The 15000-nt window shown below is 37.5% G+C and overlaps 1 protein-coding gene across 1 annotated transcript in view; it reads right to left on the bottom strand.

Annotated features, from left to right (window-relative positions):
* Positions 1 to 15000, bottom strand: part of LOC106876102 (uncharacterized) — a 568067-nt gene that overhangs the window by 392713 nt on the left and 160354 nt on the right. The window contains exon 4 of the mRNA XM_089338341.1: positions 10187 to 10213. The gene's annotated coding sequence lies outside the window, so the exon portion shown is untranslated. The remainder of the gene's footprint in view (positions 1 to 10186; positions 10214 to 15000) is intronic.

Below are 15000 nucleotides of genomic sequence, written 5' to 3'. Positions count from 1 at the left end.
TTAGATGGTTTGACCAGAGCTGGCAAGCTGGGGGACTGTACCAGACACCAGTCTGATTTGGCATGGTTCCAACAGTTGGATGTCCTTCCTAATGCCAACCACTTTACAATGTGCGCTGGATGCTTTTATGTAGCACCACAGGGCACTTTTAAATAGCCCCATATGAGCACTTTTATGTGGCAAAGAGAGACCGGTCTTAACACTTCTGCTGCAGAGTACACACACGCACATACATATGTACATGTGTGTGTGTGTGTGTGAAGGTGCATGGCCTAGTAGTTAGGGCATTGCACTCATAATTGAAAGATTGTGGTTTCAATTCCTAGACCAGTGGAGCATTGTATTCTTGAGCAAAACCCTTCATTCCATGCTGCTCCTGTCCACTCAGTTGTAAATGGCTAATTTTGCAACAGATTGGCCTTCCATTCTGGGGGGGAATGCTTGACTTGCGAACCCAGTAGGTAGGGGTGGGCATCATTTGAAAGCTTCAGCAAGGCAAGAAAGCATATTGTGGCCAGTGATGTATAACAACATCTGATAGTCTGCTCAGCACCACAATACTGTGTTACACACACACAAATATATATAAAGAGTAAAGACCTTCCCCCCCCCCCCTGGTCATTATTGACAATGGGATTGCACCTAGAAAGTTACCCTCCAAGGCACAAGTTCGGGCAAAGTTGTTTATGGAAGACCAGCAGTCGCCCATGCATACCAGTCACTCCTCTCCATGCCACTGATGTTAATCCAAGGGAAAGGCAAAAGGGCCGGTACAGCTTGGCACCAGTGACGTCGCAGCTCATTTCTACAGATGAGTGAACTGGAGCAATGTGAAATAAAGTGTCTTCCTCAAGAACACATCACACAGCCTGGCCCATTCCCTTATGATTGTGAACCCAATACTCAAACCACTGAGACATGCACCTTCACTCCTATATATATATATATATATATATATATATATATATATATCTTGCTACAGGAATACCCAGAGCTTTTTTTTTCTAATCTAAACAATATTGTTAGCCTGGTGTATTAACAGAGAGCTTAAAAAGCTGAAAGTGTAACTGCTAGAATAAGAATAGCCTGGGCCAAGTTTAGAGAGCTCTTACCTCTGCTGGCGACAAAGGGTCTCTCACTCAGGGTAAAAGGCAGACTGTATGACGCATGTGTACGAACAGCCATGCTACATGGCAGTGAAACATGGGCTGTGACTGCTGAGGACATGCGTAAGCTCGCAAGGAATGAAGCCAGTATGCTCCGCTGGATGTGTAATGTAAATGTGCATACCCGTCAGAGTGTAAGTATCTTGAGAGAAAAGCTGAACATTAAGAAGCGTCAGTAGTGGTGTGCAAGAGAGACAATTGCGCTGGTTTGGACATGTGGTGAGAATGAATGAGGATAGCTGCGTGAAAAAGTGCCACTCCCTAACAGTTGAGGGAACCCGTGGAAGAGGTAGGCCCAGGAAGACCTGGGCTGAGGTGGTGAGGCAAGACCTTCGAACATTGGGCCTCACCGAGGCGATGACTACTGACCGAGACCTTTGGAAATGTGCTGTGCGTGAGAAGACCCGGCAAGCCAAGTGAGATCGTTGCCAGTGCCCCTGGACTGGCTCTTGTGCGGGTGGCACATAAAAGACACCATTTCGAGTGTGGCCGTTTTCGTGCGGGTGACACGTAAAAGCACCCACTACACTCTCTGAGTGGTTGGCGTTAGTAAGGGCATCCAGCTGTAGAAACTCTGCCAAATTAGATTGGAGCCTGGTGTAGCCATCTGGTTGCACCAGTCCTCAGTCAAATCGTCCAACCCATGCTAGCATGGAAAGCGGACGTTAAACGATGATGATGATGATATATATATATATATATATATATATATGTATATTTTTTTATCACCCTTGTCTTTTCTGGATGCAGCACATACTTAACTGGATGTCATTTCTTCTTGCCTCACAATATTTTTCTCTTCTACTATTTTTTCCTCTGTATTTATTCTATATCCTTTCAAAATTTCTCCCAGACGTTACCCATTACAATACATCTTGGCCTAACAACCCTTAATGTTTGTCTTCTTTGATTGTTTACTCTGTATGACCACCCTGTCACCATTTGTTCTAACTCACCAGAAATTTTATATATTTTAAAAATTTCTGGATTCTAGTGTTTAATGAAGTTTTCCAATATTCTCGTTGAAAGCTTGAAATAAGGAGTAATTAACAATCGACAACTGAGAAGGGGTTACACCTCTTGTGGTATTTTGTCCCATACTTGTCTCCCATTACGTGTTTATGTATTTTTCACTCGTTGCTGATGTCCCATTCTTATTGCATATTTTTTGTTAATTTTTCCTGTATTTATCGCTCATGTCTCTACGTATTTTTCACTTGTTGGTGATGCCCTGTACTTGATGTATTTTATATTTATATATAGATGTTTATAGGCTTCCTTTCAGTTTCTGTCTACCATATTCACTCAAAATGAAAAAAATAATAAATAATACAAAAAATATTGTTGTTGTTTAGCATTAGGCCTTCCTTGATTGAGCATAACTCTGATCAAAAGTGCTTCATGCATGACCATCACATCTTTTCATAAGTAATCTGAGACTACACTGACTAAAATAGGACTTTCTTACTTAAGACAGTAGAGAGATGTGGCTGTTATTTCTAGCATCTATTGACTTATATATATATATATATATATATATATATATGTCAATATATATATATGATTGGAGCCTGGTGTTGCCATCCGGTTTCACCAGTCCTCAGTCAAATCGCCCAACCCATGCTAGCATGGAAAGCAGACGTTAAACGATGATGATGATGATGATGATGATGATATATATTTATATATATATATATATATATATATATATATATATATATATATATATATGTCAATATATATATATATATATATATATATATGTCAATATATATATATATATATATGTCAATATATATATATATATATATATATATATATATATATATATATATATATATAAGTCAGTAAATAGTGGGGTTGTGTTAACCGCACGTGGAGAAATAATAGGAAAATGAAAAAAAGCCAGAATGCTGAACTGGGAGCATAATTTAATAAAGATTTTTTCTAACCGGTTTTCATTGCGAATTTGCTTCATCGCAATGAAAACCGGTTAGAAAAAATCTTTATTAAATTATGCTCCCAGTTCAGCATTCTGGCTTTTTTTCATTTTCTTATATATATATATATATATATATATTTAATTATATGTATTTCTTCTATCTTAATGAATAAAAATTCTTCGGATAGAATAAATGGGTTAATAGAAACCAATGTAGCAAAGAACACAAAATAACTGTGGTGTAGTTCCTGTTTTTAGGGCAGGAACTCCTTGAAATTTTGGGTATTTGAGTATATTTAAAAATTTAAGGAATGGAGAAAACGCATGTTATAATTGCATATTTTATTCCTACATATGTAGGAATAAAATATGCAATTATAACATGCGTTTTCTCCATTCCTTAAATTTTTAAATATATATATATATATATATATATATATATATATATATATATATATATATGTATGTCAATATATATATATATATATATATATATATTATATATATATATATATATATATATATATATATATATATATATGTAAACAGTTGTCACTAATTGTGACTGATGTTGCAGGGTAGCACCTACATTGCTAAAAATAAGAGCTAAAACCCTTTCGGGCTGCAAAGAAGCACATGTCTATGTACTGACTGGGGAGATAACCGTCCCACAGTAAGCGAGGTCATCATACTAGTCCAGTTTCGTTTTAGATTAAACGGCTTCTTTACTTTATGATTTTCACATTACCATTTTGCTGAATCATCATCCATTGATTCATATGGTAAATACCGTATACTGACAGTTGGGATTTAGCCAAACCATCCAGCGATGAAATAATCACCACTGATGAGCTTTTAATTCAAAGCAAAACTAGGCTAGTATGATCATCTTGCTTGCTCTGGTGCATAGACATGTGGCGCTTTGTACTCCTAAAGGCTTTTACCTTTTATAGCTCTTATTTCTAGCAACGTAAGTGCTGCCCTGCACCGTCAGTCATGATTAGTGACGATTGACGTTTTCCTTTTTGGTTTTATATTGCTTATAGCCGCCTTTGTCATTATCATTATTATTATTATTAGTATTATTATTATCATTACTATATATTCTTTTATTTGTTTCAGTCCATGCTGGAGCACCACCTTTAGTCAAACAAATCGACCCCAGGACTTATTTTTTGTAAGCCTGGTACTTATTTTATCAGTCTCTTTTTGCCGAACCACTAAGTTATGGGGACGTGAACACACCAACATCGGTTGTCAAGCAATGGTGGGGGAACAAACACAGACACGCAAACATACACAGACACACACACACACACACGCACATATATATGACGGGCTTCTTTCAGTTTCCGTTTATCAAATTCACTCACAAGGCTTTGGTCGGCCCGAGGCTATAGTTGAGGACACTTGCCCAAGGTGCCACGCAGTGGGACTGAACCCGGAACCATGTGGTTGGTAAGCAAGCTACTTACCACACAGCCACTCCTGCGCCTATATATACACACACACACACACACACACACACACACACACACATACATATATACACACATATACACACATATATGAGGGCACAATCTAAAAATCAATATGAAGATCTTTGAGTCACAAATGATGTGATACAGAAGAATAACACCTCTGATGTGTAATGAATGGATTATTGCTGGATTAATTTACTGTCTTGCCATATTACCTTGTCTTCAAACCTCAACTGCTAGTGGGATCAAAAGGGTGCTGGGGAGGAACCCCATAACTCTCCTGGCCTGATGACCATAGCCATCTAAGATAGGAGGAGGAGAGAGGGGGAGATGTGGGGAGTGGGGAGAGAGAGAGAGTGAGAAGCAGGCAAACAAACAGAGAAATGATCCTTGGTACTGGGCCGGTATTTTATTTATCAAAACCATAAAGAAAAAATGCAAAGTCAACCTCAGTGGAGTTTGAACTCAGAGTGTTGAAAGCTGGATCAAGGGCTGCACTAACAACTCTGTCAGTTTGCCACCATATTTTTTATATTAGTTGTCGTATCAGGACAATTACTCCGCTAGGACAATTACCCCCACCTCAGACACCCTCTCCCCGACGACAGCTACCCTCCCCACGATAATTACCCCTCTTGGTTAATTACCCCCTCTCCAATATATTAAGAAATTTTAAATCACCCTCAGGGGTAATTTGTCCACAGGGGGTAAATGTCCTAGACTCATTCGTTGTAGTTGTTTTGCTTATAATTAAGCAGAAGTGACGGACCTACACAGGAAGATGTTCTAGACGTGATCATTTCAACTTTCGGGGGGGGGGGGGGAAGGCCATGTACGACTATATTAGAGTCCAAGCCCAATGAGTCCCCGAAAAAAAGTGTTTCCCAAGACAATAAAGGAGTTACGCTGGAAATAGCAGCCAAATCTCCCTTAAATTATACCCTAACACCTTACAAAAAACAAAAAAATGTTAGCTCATATGAGCCAGGGTTCTCTGCACATTCGGGGTCGATGGGACAGCCACAGTGTAGTACAATTTGAGATAGATTTAGCTACTATATCTAGCTGACCAAGCGATTGAGAAAAAGCTCTTTTGATGTTATTCGGTAATTAAAAGAAGAGTCGTTGTCTAATAAACAAACCAAAAGGCTCTAATTATCAATTTGTATTGGAACCAATTTTTTTGTCAGACCATACAACACACATTTTTCAAGCTAAGTCAGTTGCAATAAGTAATATTCGATGATAAGCTTCTAAGAAAACAAAACTATTAACAAACTAAGTCAAAACCGCTGAGTTCACGAAGTTGATTTCTCTATTCTTATTGCCAATAAATTGTACAACAAAATGGTGTAAGGGAGATAACTCTTAGAGACTTTATCGTATCAAAAATATCTGATGTCGGAATATTGTTCTATTTAGGCCAATAAATAGAAAAATGAGCGAGATGCTCTTTTACTCTTTTATTTTTTGACTTGTTTCAGTCATTTGACTGTGGCCATGCTGGAGCATCGCCTTTAGTCGAGCTAAACGACCTCAGGACTTATTCTTTGTAAGCCTAGTACTTATTCTATCGGTCTCTTTTGCCGAACCGATTAGTTACGGGGACGTAAACACACCAGCATCGGTTGTCAAGCGATGTTGAGGGGAGATCAGGGATAGAACTGGAGCGAAGGACATCGTCGCAGAATACCTACCACCACGCAAAGCTACGATGGGCCGGTCTTGTCGCAAGGCTCACAGACAATCGGTGGACCCGTGCAAGTTGTTGAGTGGTACCCGCGCGAGCGAAAAAGACCACTCGGAAGAACTCCAATCAGGTGGGGCGATGATTTCAGAAAAATATTTGGAACAAAGTGGAGGAGAATGGCGAGAGCGCGAGGGGAATGGAGCGAATGCTGTAGCCAGCGGAGCCGATTCAATACCAGACAGTCTGGCCGACCCAGGTGATTCAGGTGACAGGGCCTAAAAATTTGGAGGAAGTTGGAAAGTTGATTACATCGACTCGAGTGCTTGACTGGTTTTTTTTTTTTTTGATCTCCAAAGGACGAAAGGCAAAGTGACTCTCGCCATACAGAATGTTATGGTTTTATCTATCTCTTATCTCTTACTTGTTTCACCGCCTTGAAGAATTTCAATCGAACGAATCGACCCCAAGACTTTTTTGTAAAGCTTGCTACCTATTCTATCAGTCTCTTTAGTCGAACAACCAAGTTATGGAGACGTAAACACACCAACATCGATTGTAAAGTGGTGGTGGTGGTGGTGGTGAGGACAAATGCATATACGAAGTCACACACAATACACTTGTGTGTGTGTGTGTATTACGGGCTTCTTTTAGTTTCCGTCTACCTTATTCACTCACAAGGCTTTGGTTGACCCGGAGCTATAAAAGAAGACACTTGCTCAAGATATGGTGCAGTGGGACTGAACCTGGAACCATGTGGTTGGGAAGCGAACTTCTTGACCACACAGCCACGCCTGCAGCTATAAAAATGTTCAAATGCGACTCAATGGCCGGAACCGGTATGAACCACTTTAGCGCTTACCAATATCCTTCTGTCTCTTTTAGAGATCATTATTAAAGAAAGGAAGAGAGGAAGAAACAATTGGTAGAAGGCGGTGAGCTGGCAGAATCGTTAGCACGTCGGGCAAAATGCTTACCAGCATTTCGTCTGTCTTTACGTTCTGAGTTCAAATTGCGCCGAGGTCGACTTTACCTTTCATCATTTCGGAGTCGGTAAAATAAGCGCCAATTGAACACTGGGGTCGATGTAATCGACTTATCCCTTATCCCGAAATTGCTGGTCTTGTGCCGGAATTTGAAATCATTATTATTAAAGAAATAAATCCACCGTTCCTCTCACAATTTCTTTTTCTTTTCTTAGATTTCATAAAAATGGTAAAAGTGTCTGTTTTTAAAGAATAAACAGTGCAAGGGAGATAATTACCACAGACTGTCATTTCCAATGTTTACGCGAAAGAAGCCCTCGTTTATTCTCTCAACGTCCACTCAGTAACGAAGTCTGTGTGTGTGTGTGTGTGTGGGTGTGTGTGTGTGTGTGTGTGTGTGTGTGTGTGTGTGTGTGTGTGAGAGGGAGGGAGAGAGAGAGAGAGAGAGAGAGAGAGAGAGAGAGAGAGAGAAAGAGAGAGAATGCGTGGCCTAGTGCTTTTGGTGTTACTCACGATCGCGAGATTGTGGTTTCGATTCACTGACCGGGCTGGGAGTTGTGTTCTTGGGCGAAAAACTTCTATTTCAGGTTGCTCTGCGATCACTTCGGCATCTGATGCGTGGCACATTGCGCACTTGTACAGGCAATGCTGATTCGATGGAGGGAGGGAGCTAATGTGCCACACTAAGCATTTGATCACTAATAAACGAATCATTTGGGCAGGCCGTTCGGTAAGAAATTGCGGAACCCTCATACGTCGTCTATGACAGGGAAATCCACCACGCACGCATGTGTGTGTGTGTGCATGCATATTTATAAACACTATTTCATTCTGATTGAGGACATACACAGACAGACAGAAACTTTTATTGAAAGTGATGTCAAAGTTTTGTTTGTTGGAACAGTAAAGATTCACCAAGCCACGATCAACCAGCGAAACTTCGAGGTTGCTGTTGGTAAAATTTATAATAAATCTTAAACAGTCCACAGCTAAAGATTTTGTTGTTGACAGTCAATGTATATTGCTTTTATGCATATAAAAACACGATTTTCATGTTTGTTTGTTTGTTTGTTTGTTTGTTTGTTTGTATGTATGTATGTATGTATGTATGTATGTATGTATGTATGTATGTATGTATGTATGTACGTGTAATCTTCCAGTTTAGGGAGGTTAAAAAAGTAAATAAAAGTACAAGGGAAATAACTTAACGTCTTACTAGTATTATCCGTACTCTCCCCACCTCACCCGTTCGCGAGCGCGCATTTTTTTCTTCATATTCATTCACAGCAAGTTGTTTTACACCTATTACACTAATTTGTTTTTCATTTTTGACACCGGGTCAAACGCTTTAGTTTGACCATTATTTCCCTATACTGGAAGGTTATCATAAGCTGTTGTGCAGCCGGTACTATGATATTCAATCACGTGTGTGATTTATATATAAACAGTTAACTTCAATTACGTGTGTGATTTATTTATAAACTGCTAAAAAAAAAAAAAAAACATTCCAGAGTAGTGCGGATAAGACGTTAAGTTATTTCCCTTGTATTTTTATATACTTTTTTTTACCTCCCTAAACTGGAAGATTACCCACTGTTCCATCTTTGGGATGTAGTTAACACAGACAAATTCACATTTGGAACTTGAGAAAAGTTTTTACTGTTCCACTTGCAGATTGCACTTGTAATGTACAAGTCAGCCGGTTGATTTCTCTTTCAGAAAATCCCAATTTATCCAGATTCTCCTTTAAGCATTTATTAACGAAACCTAGTTTTGTTATTAGTATGAATATGAATTCATAGTCTGGATATAGAAGAGGGAGGTTTTGAAGCAGTTGTCTATAGATATCCCCCTTTTCCTTGGTTTTCAAAGAGATATTTATATTTGCAGGACAGCTGAACTCTATGATGGTACATACCTTTGCCCTTTTGTTCCAAACAACAATATCTGGCCTGTTATGTTTACATCTGACAGAAGTTTTGATGGGAATGTTCCACCAGTATTCCTTGAGTTAGTGGTTATGAATGCATTCCATAACAGAAGGATTTTCTAAGTTTATTTCAGGGCAGTCTTTTTTGCGGACGGCATTGTAAATTGTTTTAGCAACAACATCGTGTCGCATAGGGAGGTAGTACCGTGACGACATTTTACGACAGCTGCTAATCACATGCCTGATGTCTTCTACAGAAATATGGCATATCCTACACATGCGGTTGCACCTTGCGATTACAAGAGCATCACTAGGTACTTTGTGGCTATCTCCGGTTCCTGGATTGCAAACACATAGCCTTCAAACAGTGATGTGATGTAGTGGTTTTGTATCTAAGAGAGGCTGTGCTTCGTGTCAATTCTAACTTCTTCAAGCTTCCGGGCAACATACCCATGCATGGTCCTTTTTTTTTTTGTATGCTGAGTGCTTTCCATCCAGGTCTTCTCTGAGGTAAGAGAGCCCAGTTTTTTGGGGCTGTATAGGAGATCATCAGGAAGAGAGTGCTTCTTGAAGAACTCACTGCCAACTCGTACAATGTTGTTCACTGTATGTATGTATGTATATGTACATACAAACATGCATGCATGCATACATATATCTTTGTCTTAATTTAATTAGCTGAAATATTTACCTATAACAATAATTCCTACATGAAATTATAGCAACTTCTCTTTATCAAGCGATGTATTAGTAAGTTGAACAATTTCACCATTGAAAGCGACTTGTTCTTGTAAAGGCATGAACACACACACACACACACACACACACACACACAGATACACACACAGATACACGCCGAGGTAATTAAAGAAAGATTGGTAAAGCAAGAGAAGAAATAAGAAGTATTATGAGAAATGCAGCAAAATGATAGAGAATCATACCATCCAACATTGTAATAAAACTCTTTAAAATTAGTTGACAGAGTTTAACTTACCTTAGGATGACCAAGTAATGTTAGGACCTGCAGGAAAATAAAAAAAGAAAAAATTTACAAAATAGGTATAAGCATACACATACATGCTTGCAAAACCACATACACATATGCACACGGTATTTGATGGTATATAAGACACTATTTAAAAAAAAATAAAATGACTGAGAAAAAATCATCTCAGATTCTATATGCGAAGTTGAGCCTATGTTACATGCTTTAATGTACAAAAATTTCTTTTCCTGAATATGTACTGCTGACATTGAACTGTGGATAATGTTGCCATGTGTCTTTTATGTCATCAAACATGGTATCTACGGCAATACAAAACAACATAACATTGGTTTCAAATTTTGGTACAGCATCAGTAATTTCAACCTGAGTATTTATCGAACTCCGAAGGGGTGAAAGGCAAAGTCGACCTCGGTGGAATTCAAACTCAGAACATAAAGATAGACAAAATACCTCTAAGCATTTTGTCCTGTCTGCTAATGATTCTGCCAGCTTGTCGCCTTACAACAAGGTAGAGAGAAAGGTGCCGGGCTGGCAGAATCGTTAGCACGCCGGGCAGAAAGGCTTTGTGGCATTTTGTCTGCCTTTACATTCTGAGTTCAAATTTCGCTGAGCTTGACATTGCTTTTCGTCCTTTTGGGCTTGATAAAATAAGTACCAGTTGAGCACTGGGGCCAATGAGATCGACTTAAGCTTTCCCCGAAATTGCTGGCCTTGTGCCAAAATTTAAAACTGATATTAAGACATAAAGACTACCAAATATATTAAGTACAGTAATTTTATAGGTAAATTAGGTTACTTTTCCATTACTCCAAGTTTTTAACCATGCTGCAATCATCAGATGGTATGGCAAATTAAGAGTATACCAAAAATTCAACTTTAACTCGTGTGTGAGAGAGAGAGGTGGGGAGAGAGGGGAGAAGAGGAAAGAGAGTGTGTGCTTATTTACTCTTTTTTTTTCTCTTTTACTTGTTTCTGTCATTTGACTGGGGGCATGCTGGAGCACCACTTTTATAGTCGAGCAAATTGACCCCAAAGATTATTCTTTGTAAGCCTAGTACTTATTCTATAGGTGTCTTTTGCCAAACCGCTAAGTTACGGGGATGCAAACACACCAGCATTGGTTGTCAAGCAATGCTGGGGGACAAACAGACACACAAACATATACACACACATACATACATACATACATACATACATATATATATATATATATATATATATATATATATATACGATGGACTATTGACAGAATTCACCAACTGAAGAAGGTCGAAAGACTGAAATGTCGGTCTAATGACTCCAAGCTTGAAAGATGATGTCTTTCAAACTGCTTGAAATTCTTTCTAAGAGAAGTAATCCTTATATGTAGTCGATTCTGAACATTTCAGTTTCTAACTATGTATGGTTCTGATTTTATGGTTATTCAAAGAAGTGTGAGTCAAATTTGAGGATTTTGCTAAATTTGGAACCATACTTAACCTCTAATATCTCAAGATTGAAAGATTTTCAAGCATTGAAACTTTGTATATCCAACCTACTCCCAGAAAGCACAAGAATACATTATGAATAAATAATAATGGGATTCTATAGATGTCTTAGTTCTTTTCCAGGGTGGGGATGGATCCTAAAATGAAAATAAATTTCTAAATGTGTGATTTTGGGGGATTTTGGCATTCTGTAAAACAATAAAACAATTTCAGTTAATTGAGCTAATTACATTCTGAAAATAGAAACAAATGTTTATTAAACTACCAAAATTCAGATATTGCAAATATCTTGTAGTGAAATGATTAACCATTGAATGGTGGCTTAAGAGTCAACTCCACAATTTTTAACTCTTGAAAATCCAATACAGAACTTTTATTTATTTATTTATTTTTACAAAACATGTTTTTGAAACAATATCAACAGAACATGGATTTCAATTCTTAAGAGTAATTTTCTTCTAAAAAAAAACCAAAAAACTAACTCTAAAATTGGTGGGGCGGTGTTTAAAATTACATCGTGAAACCAAATACACATTAGTTTTATGTATGATTAAGTAAAAACCCTAGTGATGGATCACTGGATCATTTGGTTGTTTGTAAAGAATAAAAGTGCAATTTCTTTTTCTGAAAGTAATATTTTAAGAACAATGGTTTTATATTTTAATAATGATGGATGGATAATTTTTCCAGCGTTTGCATCAGTGACCACATGACTCATAACACACTTTCAGTTTATTGTTTCCAAAAGGCAGCTTTGGATTTCCTGAAACAGCTACATTCCATCATCACCAAAGTGGTTTACTTTAATGATGAATGTGCTAGACAGCAAATTTTTGTCATCACCTACATGAGCTTGAATAAACTGCTAATTGGCATTTTAAATGCATGTGATTCTGTTGGTGGTTCCATCAAACGAAAAGCAGTACTTGCAGGTTTTGCAATGCAACTTTTCTGCTCTAGGCACAAGGCCTGAAATTTTTGAGGAGGGGACCAGTTGATTAGATCGACCCCAATATGCAACTGGTACTTAATTTACTGACCCCAAAAGGATGAAAGGCAAAGTCAACCTTGGCAGAATTTGAACACAGAACATAAAGACAGACGAAATACCTCTAAGCATTTGACCCAGCGTGCTAATGTTTCTGTCAGCTCACTGCCTTACAAAATTCTCGATCATATATTAATATCCATGAGCTGTTCATACCTTTTGATTTTGAATACCATATACATATATTCTGCCAGTGTAATTGCCTTGAATAATCTTTTATTATTAAAAGTATGTCAACGCATGGTTTAGTGGCATTTAAATGCATCTGATATAAAACCAATGTAATATCTATTGTTATCAAGCGTTATTACATTACATTTATAAATTACATTGCTTAATGGGCACCTACTTTGAAAAGGATGACTAGTGGCTATTCGACAGTTACAGGTGTGTGAGTTATTATATGAAAATTTATGGGGATTTGAATTAGTTGAATTTTTGCATTGCTAATTGTATTCTTTCACCCCGTGTGTTAATGGTTCCACTGTGAGCATTAGAGTGTGTATATATATTATTTGGGCATACATAAAATATTACAGGGCTGTTTATCTGCCAGTTAGTTATTTAAAATTTATCTATATGGGAGAGTGTGGTGTTGCTTCTATATTGGTGTGATCGTTGTTATTAATATTCAAATTAGTAGTTTCACCGTTTATACAATGGCGCGTGTTACGATGCCTACTGTTAGGATTATTATTATTATTAGTAGTAGCTCGATGGATGATGTTTACAGATTTACTTCTCTGTTCCTGTTCCAGAAATTAACTCTAGGATATTCTGCCATTTGGTGAGCATTAAGTCTTTCATTTAAATTAGGGTTTGTAGTACTACCTGTATAAGAGAGAGATTGTGTCACATTGAGTACAGAACTTTTCCTTGATGTATCTCTTTTACTCTTTTACTTGTTTCAGTCATTTGACTGTGGCCATGCTGGAGCACCGCCTTTGGTCGAGCAAGTCGATCCCAGGACTTATTCTTTTGTAAGCCTAGTATTTATTCTATTGGTCTCGTTTGCTGAACTGCTAAGTTATGGGGATGCAAACACACCAACACCGGCTGTCAAGCAACGCTGGAGGGACAAACACAGACACAAACATATACACATACATACATAAAATATATATATATATATATATATATATATATATATATATATATATATATATATATATATATACGATGGGCTTCTTTCAGTTTCCGTCTATCAAATCCACTCACAAGGTCAGCCCGAGGCTATAGTAGAAGACACTTGCCCAAGGTGCCACGCAATGGGACTGAACCCAGAACCATGTGGTTGGTAAGCAAGCAACTTACCACACAGCCACTCCTACGTCTGTTAATTTTTGTGACGCTCTGCAAAGTTCAATGTCGTAGATTCTCTACAACATCAAACTTTGCAGAACATTACCATGCACCTGTTGAAGATGATATGATATCTATTGCTAGACTTAAAGTTTTTATGTAGACTATTAAAAAATGATTTAGGGATGTTAGTAACAATGTTTTTTTTTTCCCCATAAGAATCATTATACCAAGTTACATTTCTTATGGTTCACTTCATCTGAAGGTGTCTGATTTAGAGAATTTGTTATATCTAAGTTTTTTTTACAGGTTTGGGTGAGTTAATGAATGTGGAATTGGGACTAGTAGAGGTTTGATAAGTTATTCTTTTAATGTCTAGTTTAGATTTCTGGTTGCTTATGCTTTTTAGAGTGTTGTGTCTACAAGGAATATCAGTATTTCCCATATTTTTATTTTTATATCAGCTATCACTTTTCGAGGTTATCTCTAAAGATTATCTATAGAAATTATAGCCAGCACTGATTTGTTACGTGTTTGGATACGAAACACCATAACAAATCACTGCTGGCTATAACTTCTACAGGAAATCTGTAGAGATAATCTTAACGTGTGATTTAATAGCATTGCTAACACAGTAGGATACAGTATTGACTTATAAAGCGTTTAATTTACTTTGTAGTATATTATGGTTGCATAATAAAATATGGTGTCTCTACAAGTAATTAATATTCAGTTTTTCCCTGTATTGGACTGTAGATTTTAATCTATTTGCTATTATATTATTTGTTCTCAGTGACAACTGTATTAGCTAACTAGGTTCTGTTTGGTTACCTGCTACTTGTTGATCTTTATCCAAACGTTTGGGTTTATTAATTTTTCTGCTTCTCTTTATGTGTTTATGGCTATTAATTAGAATCACCTGATTTAGTACTAATATATTAGTTATTAATTATTAGTTTACAATG

Source organism: Octopus bimaculoides, chromosome 20 (genome assembly GCF_046866305.1).
Source record: "Octopus bimaculoides isolate indiv1 chromosome 20, ASM4686630v1, whole genome shotgun sequence".
Classification (NCBI taxonomy): domain Eukaryota; kingdom Metazoa; phylum Mollusca; class Cephalopoda; order Octopoda; family Octopodidae; genus Octopus; species Octopus bimaculoides.
The sequence above is the reverse complement of the archived record's forward strand: the minus strand, read 5'-3'. Positions and strand labels throughout refer to the sequence as shown.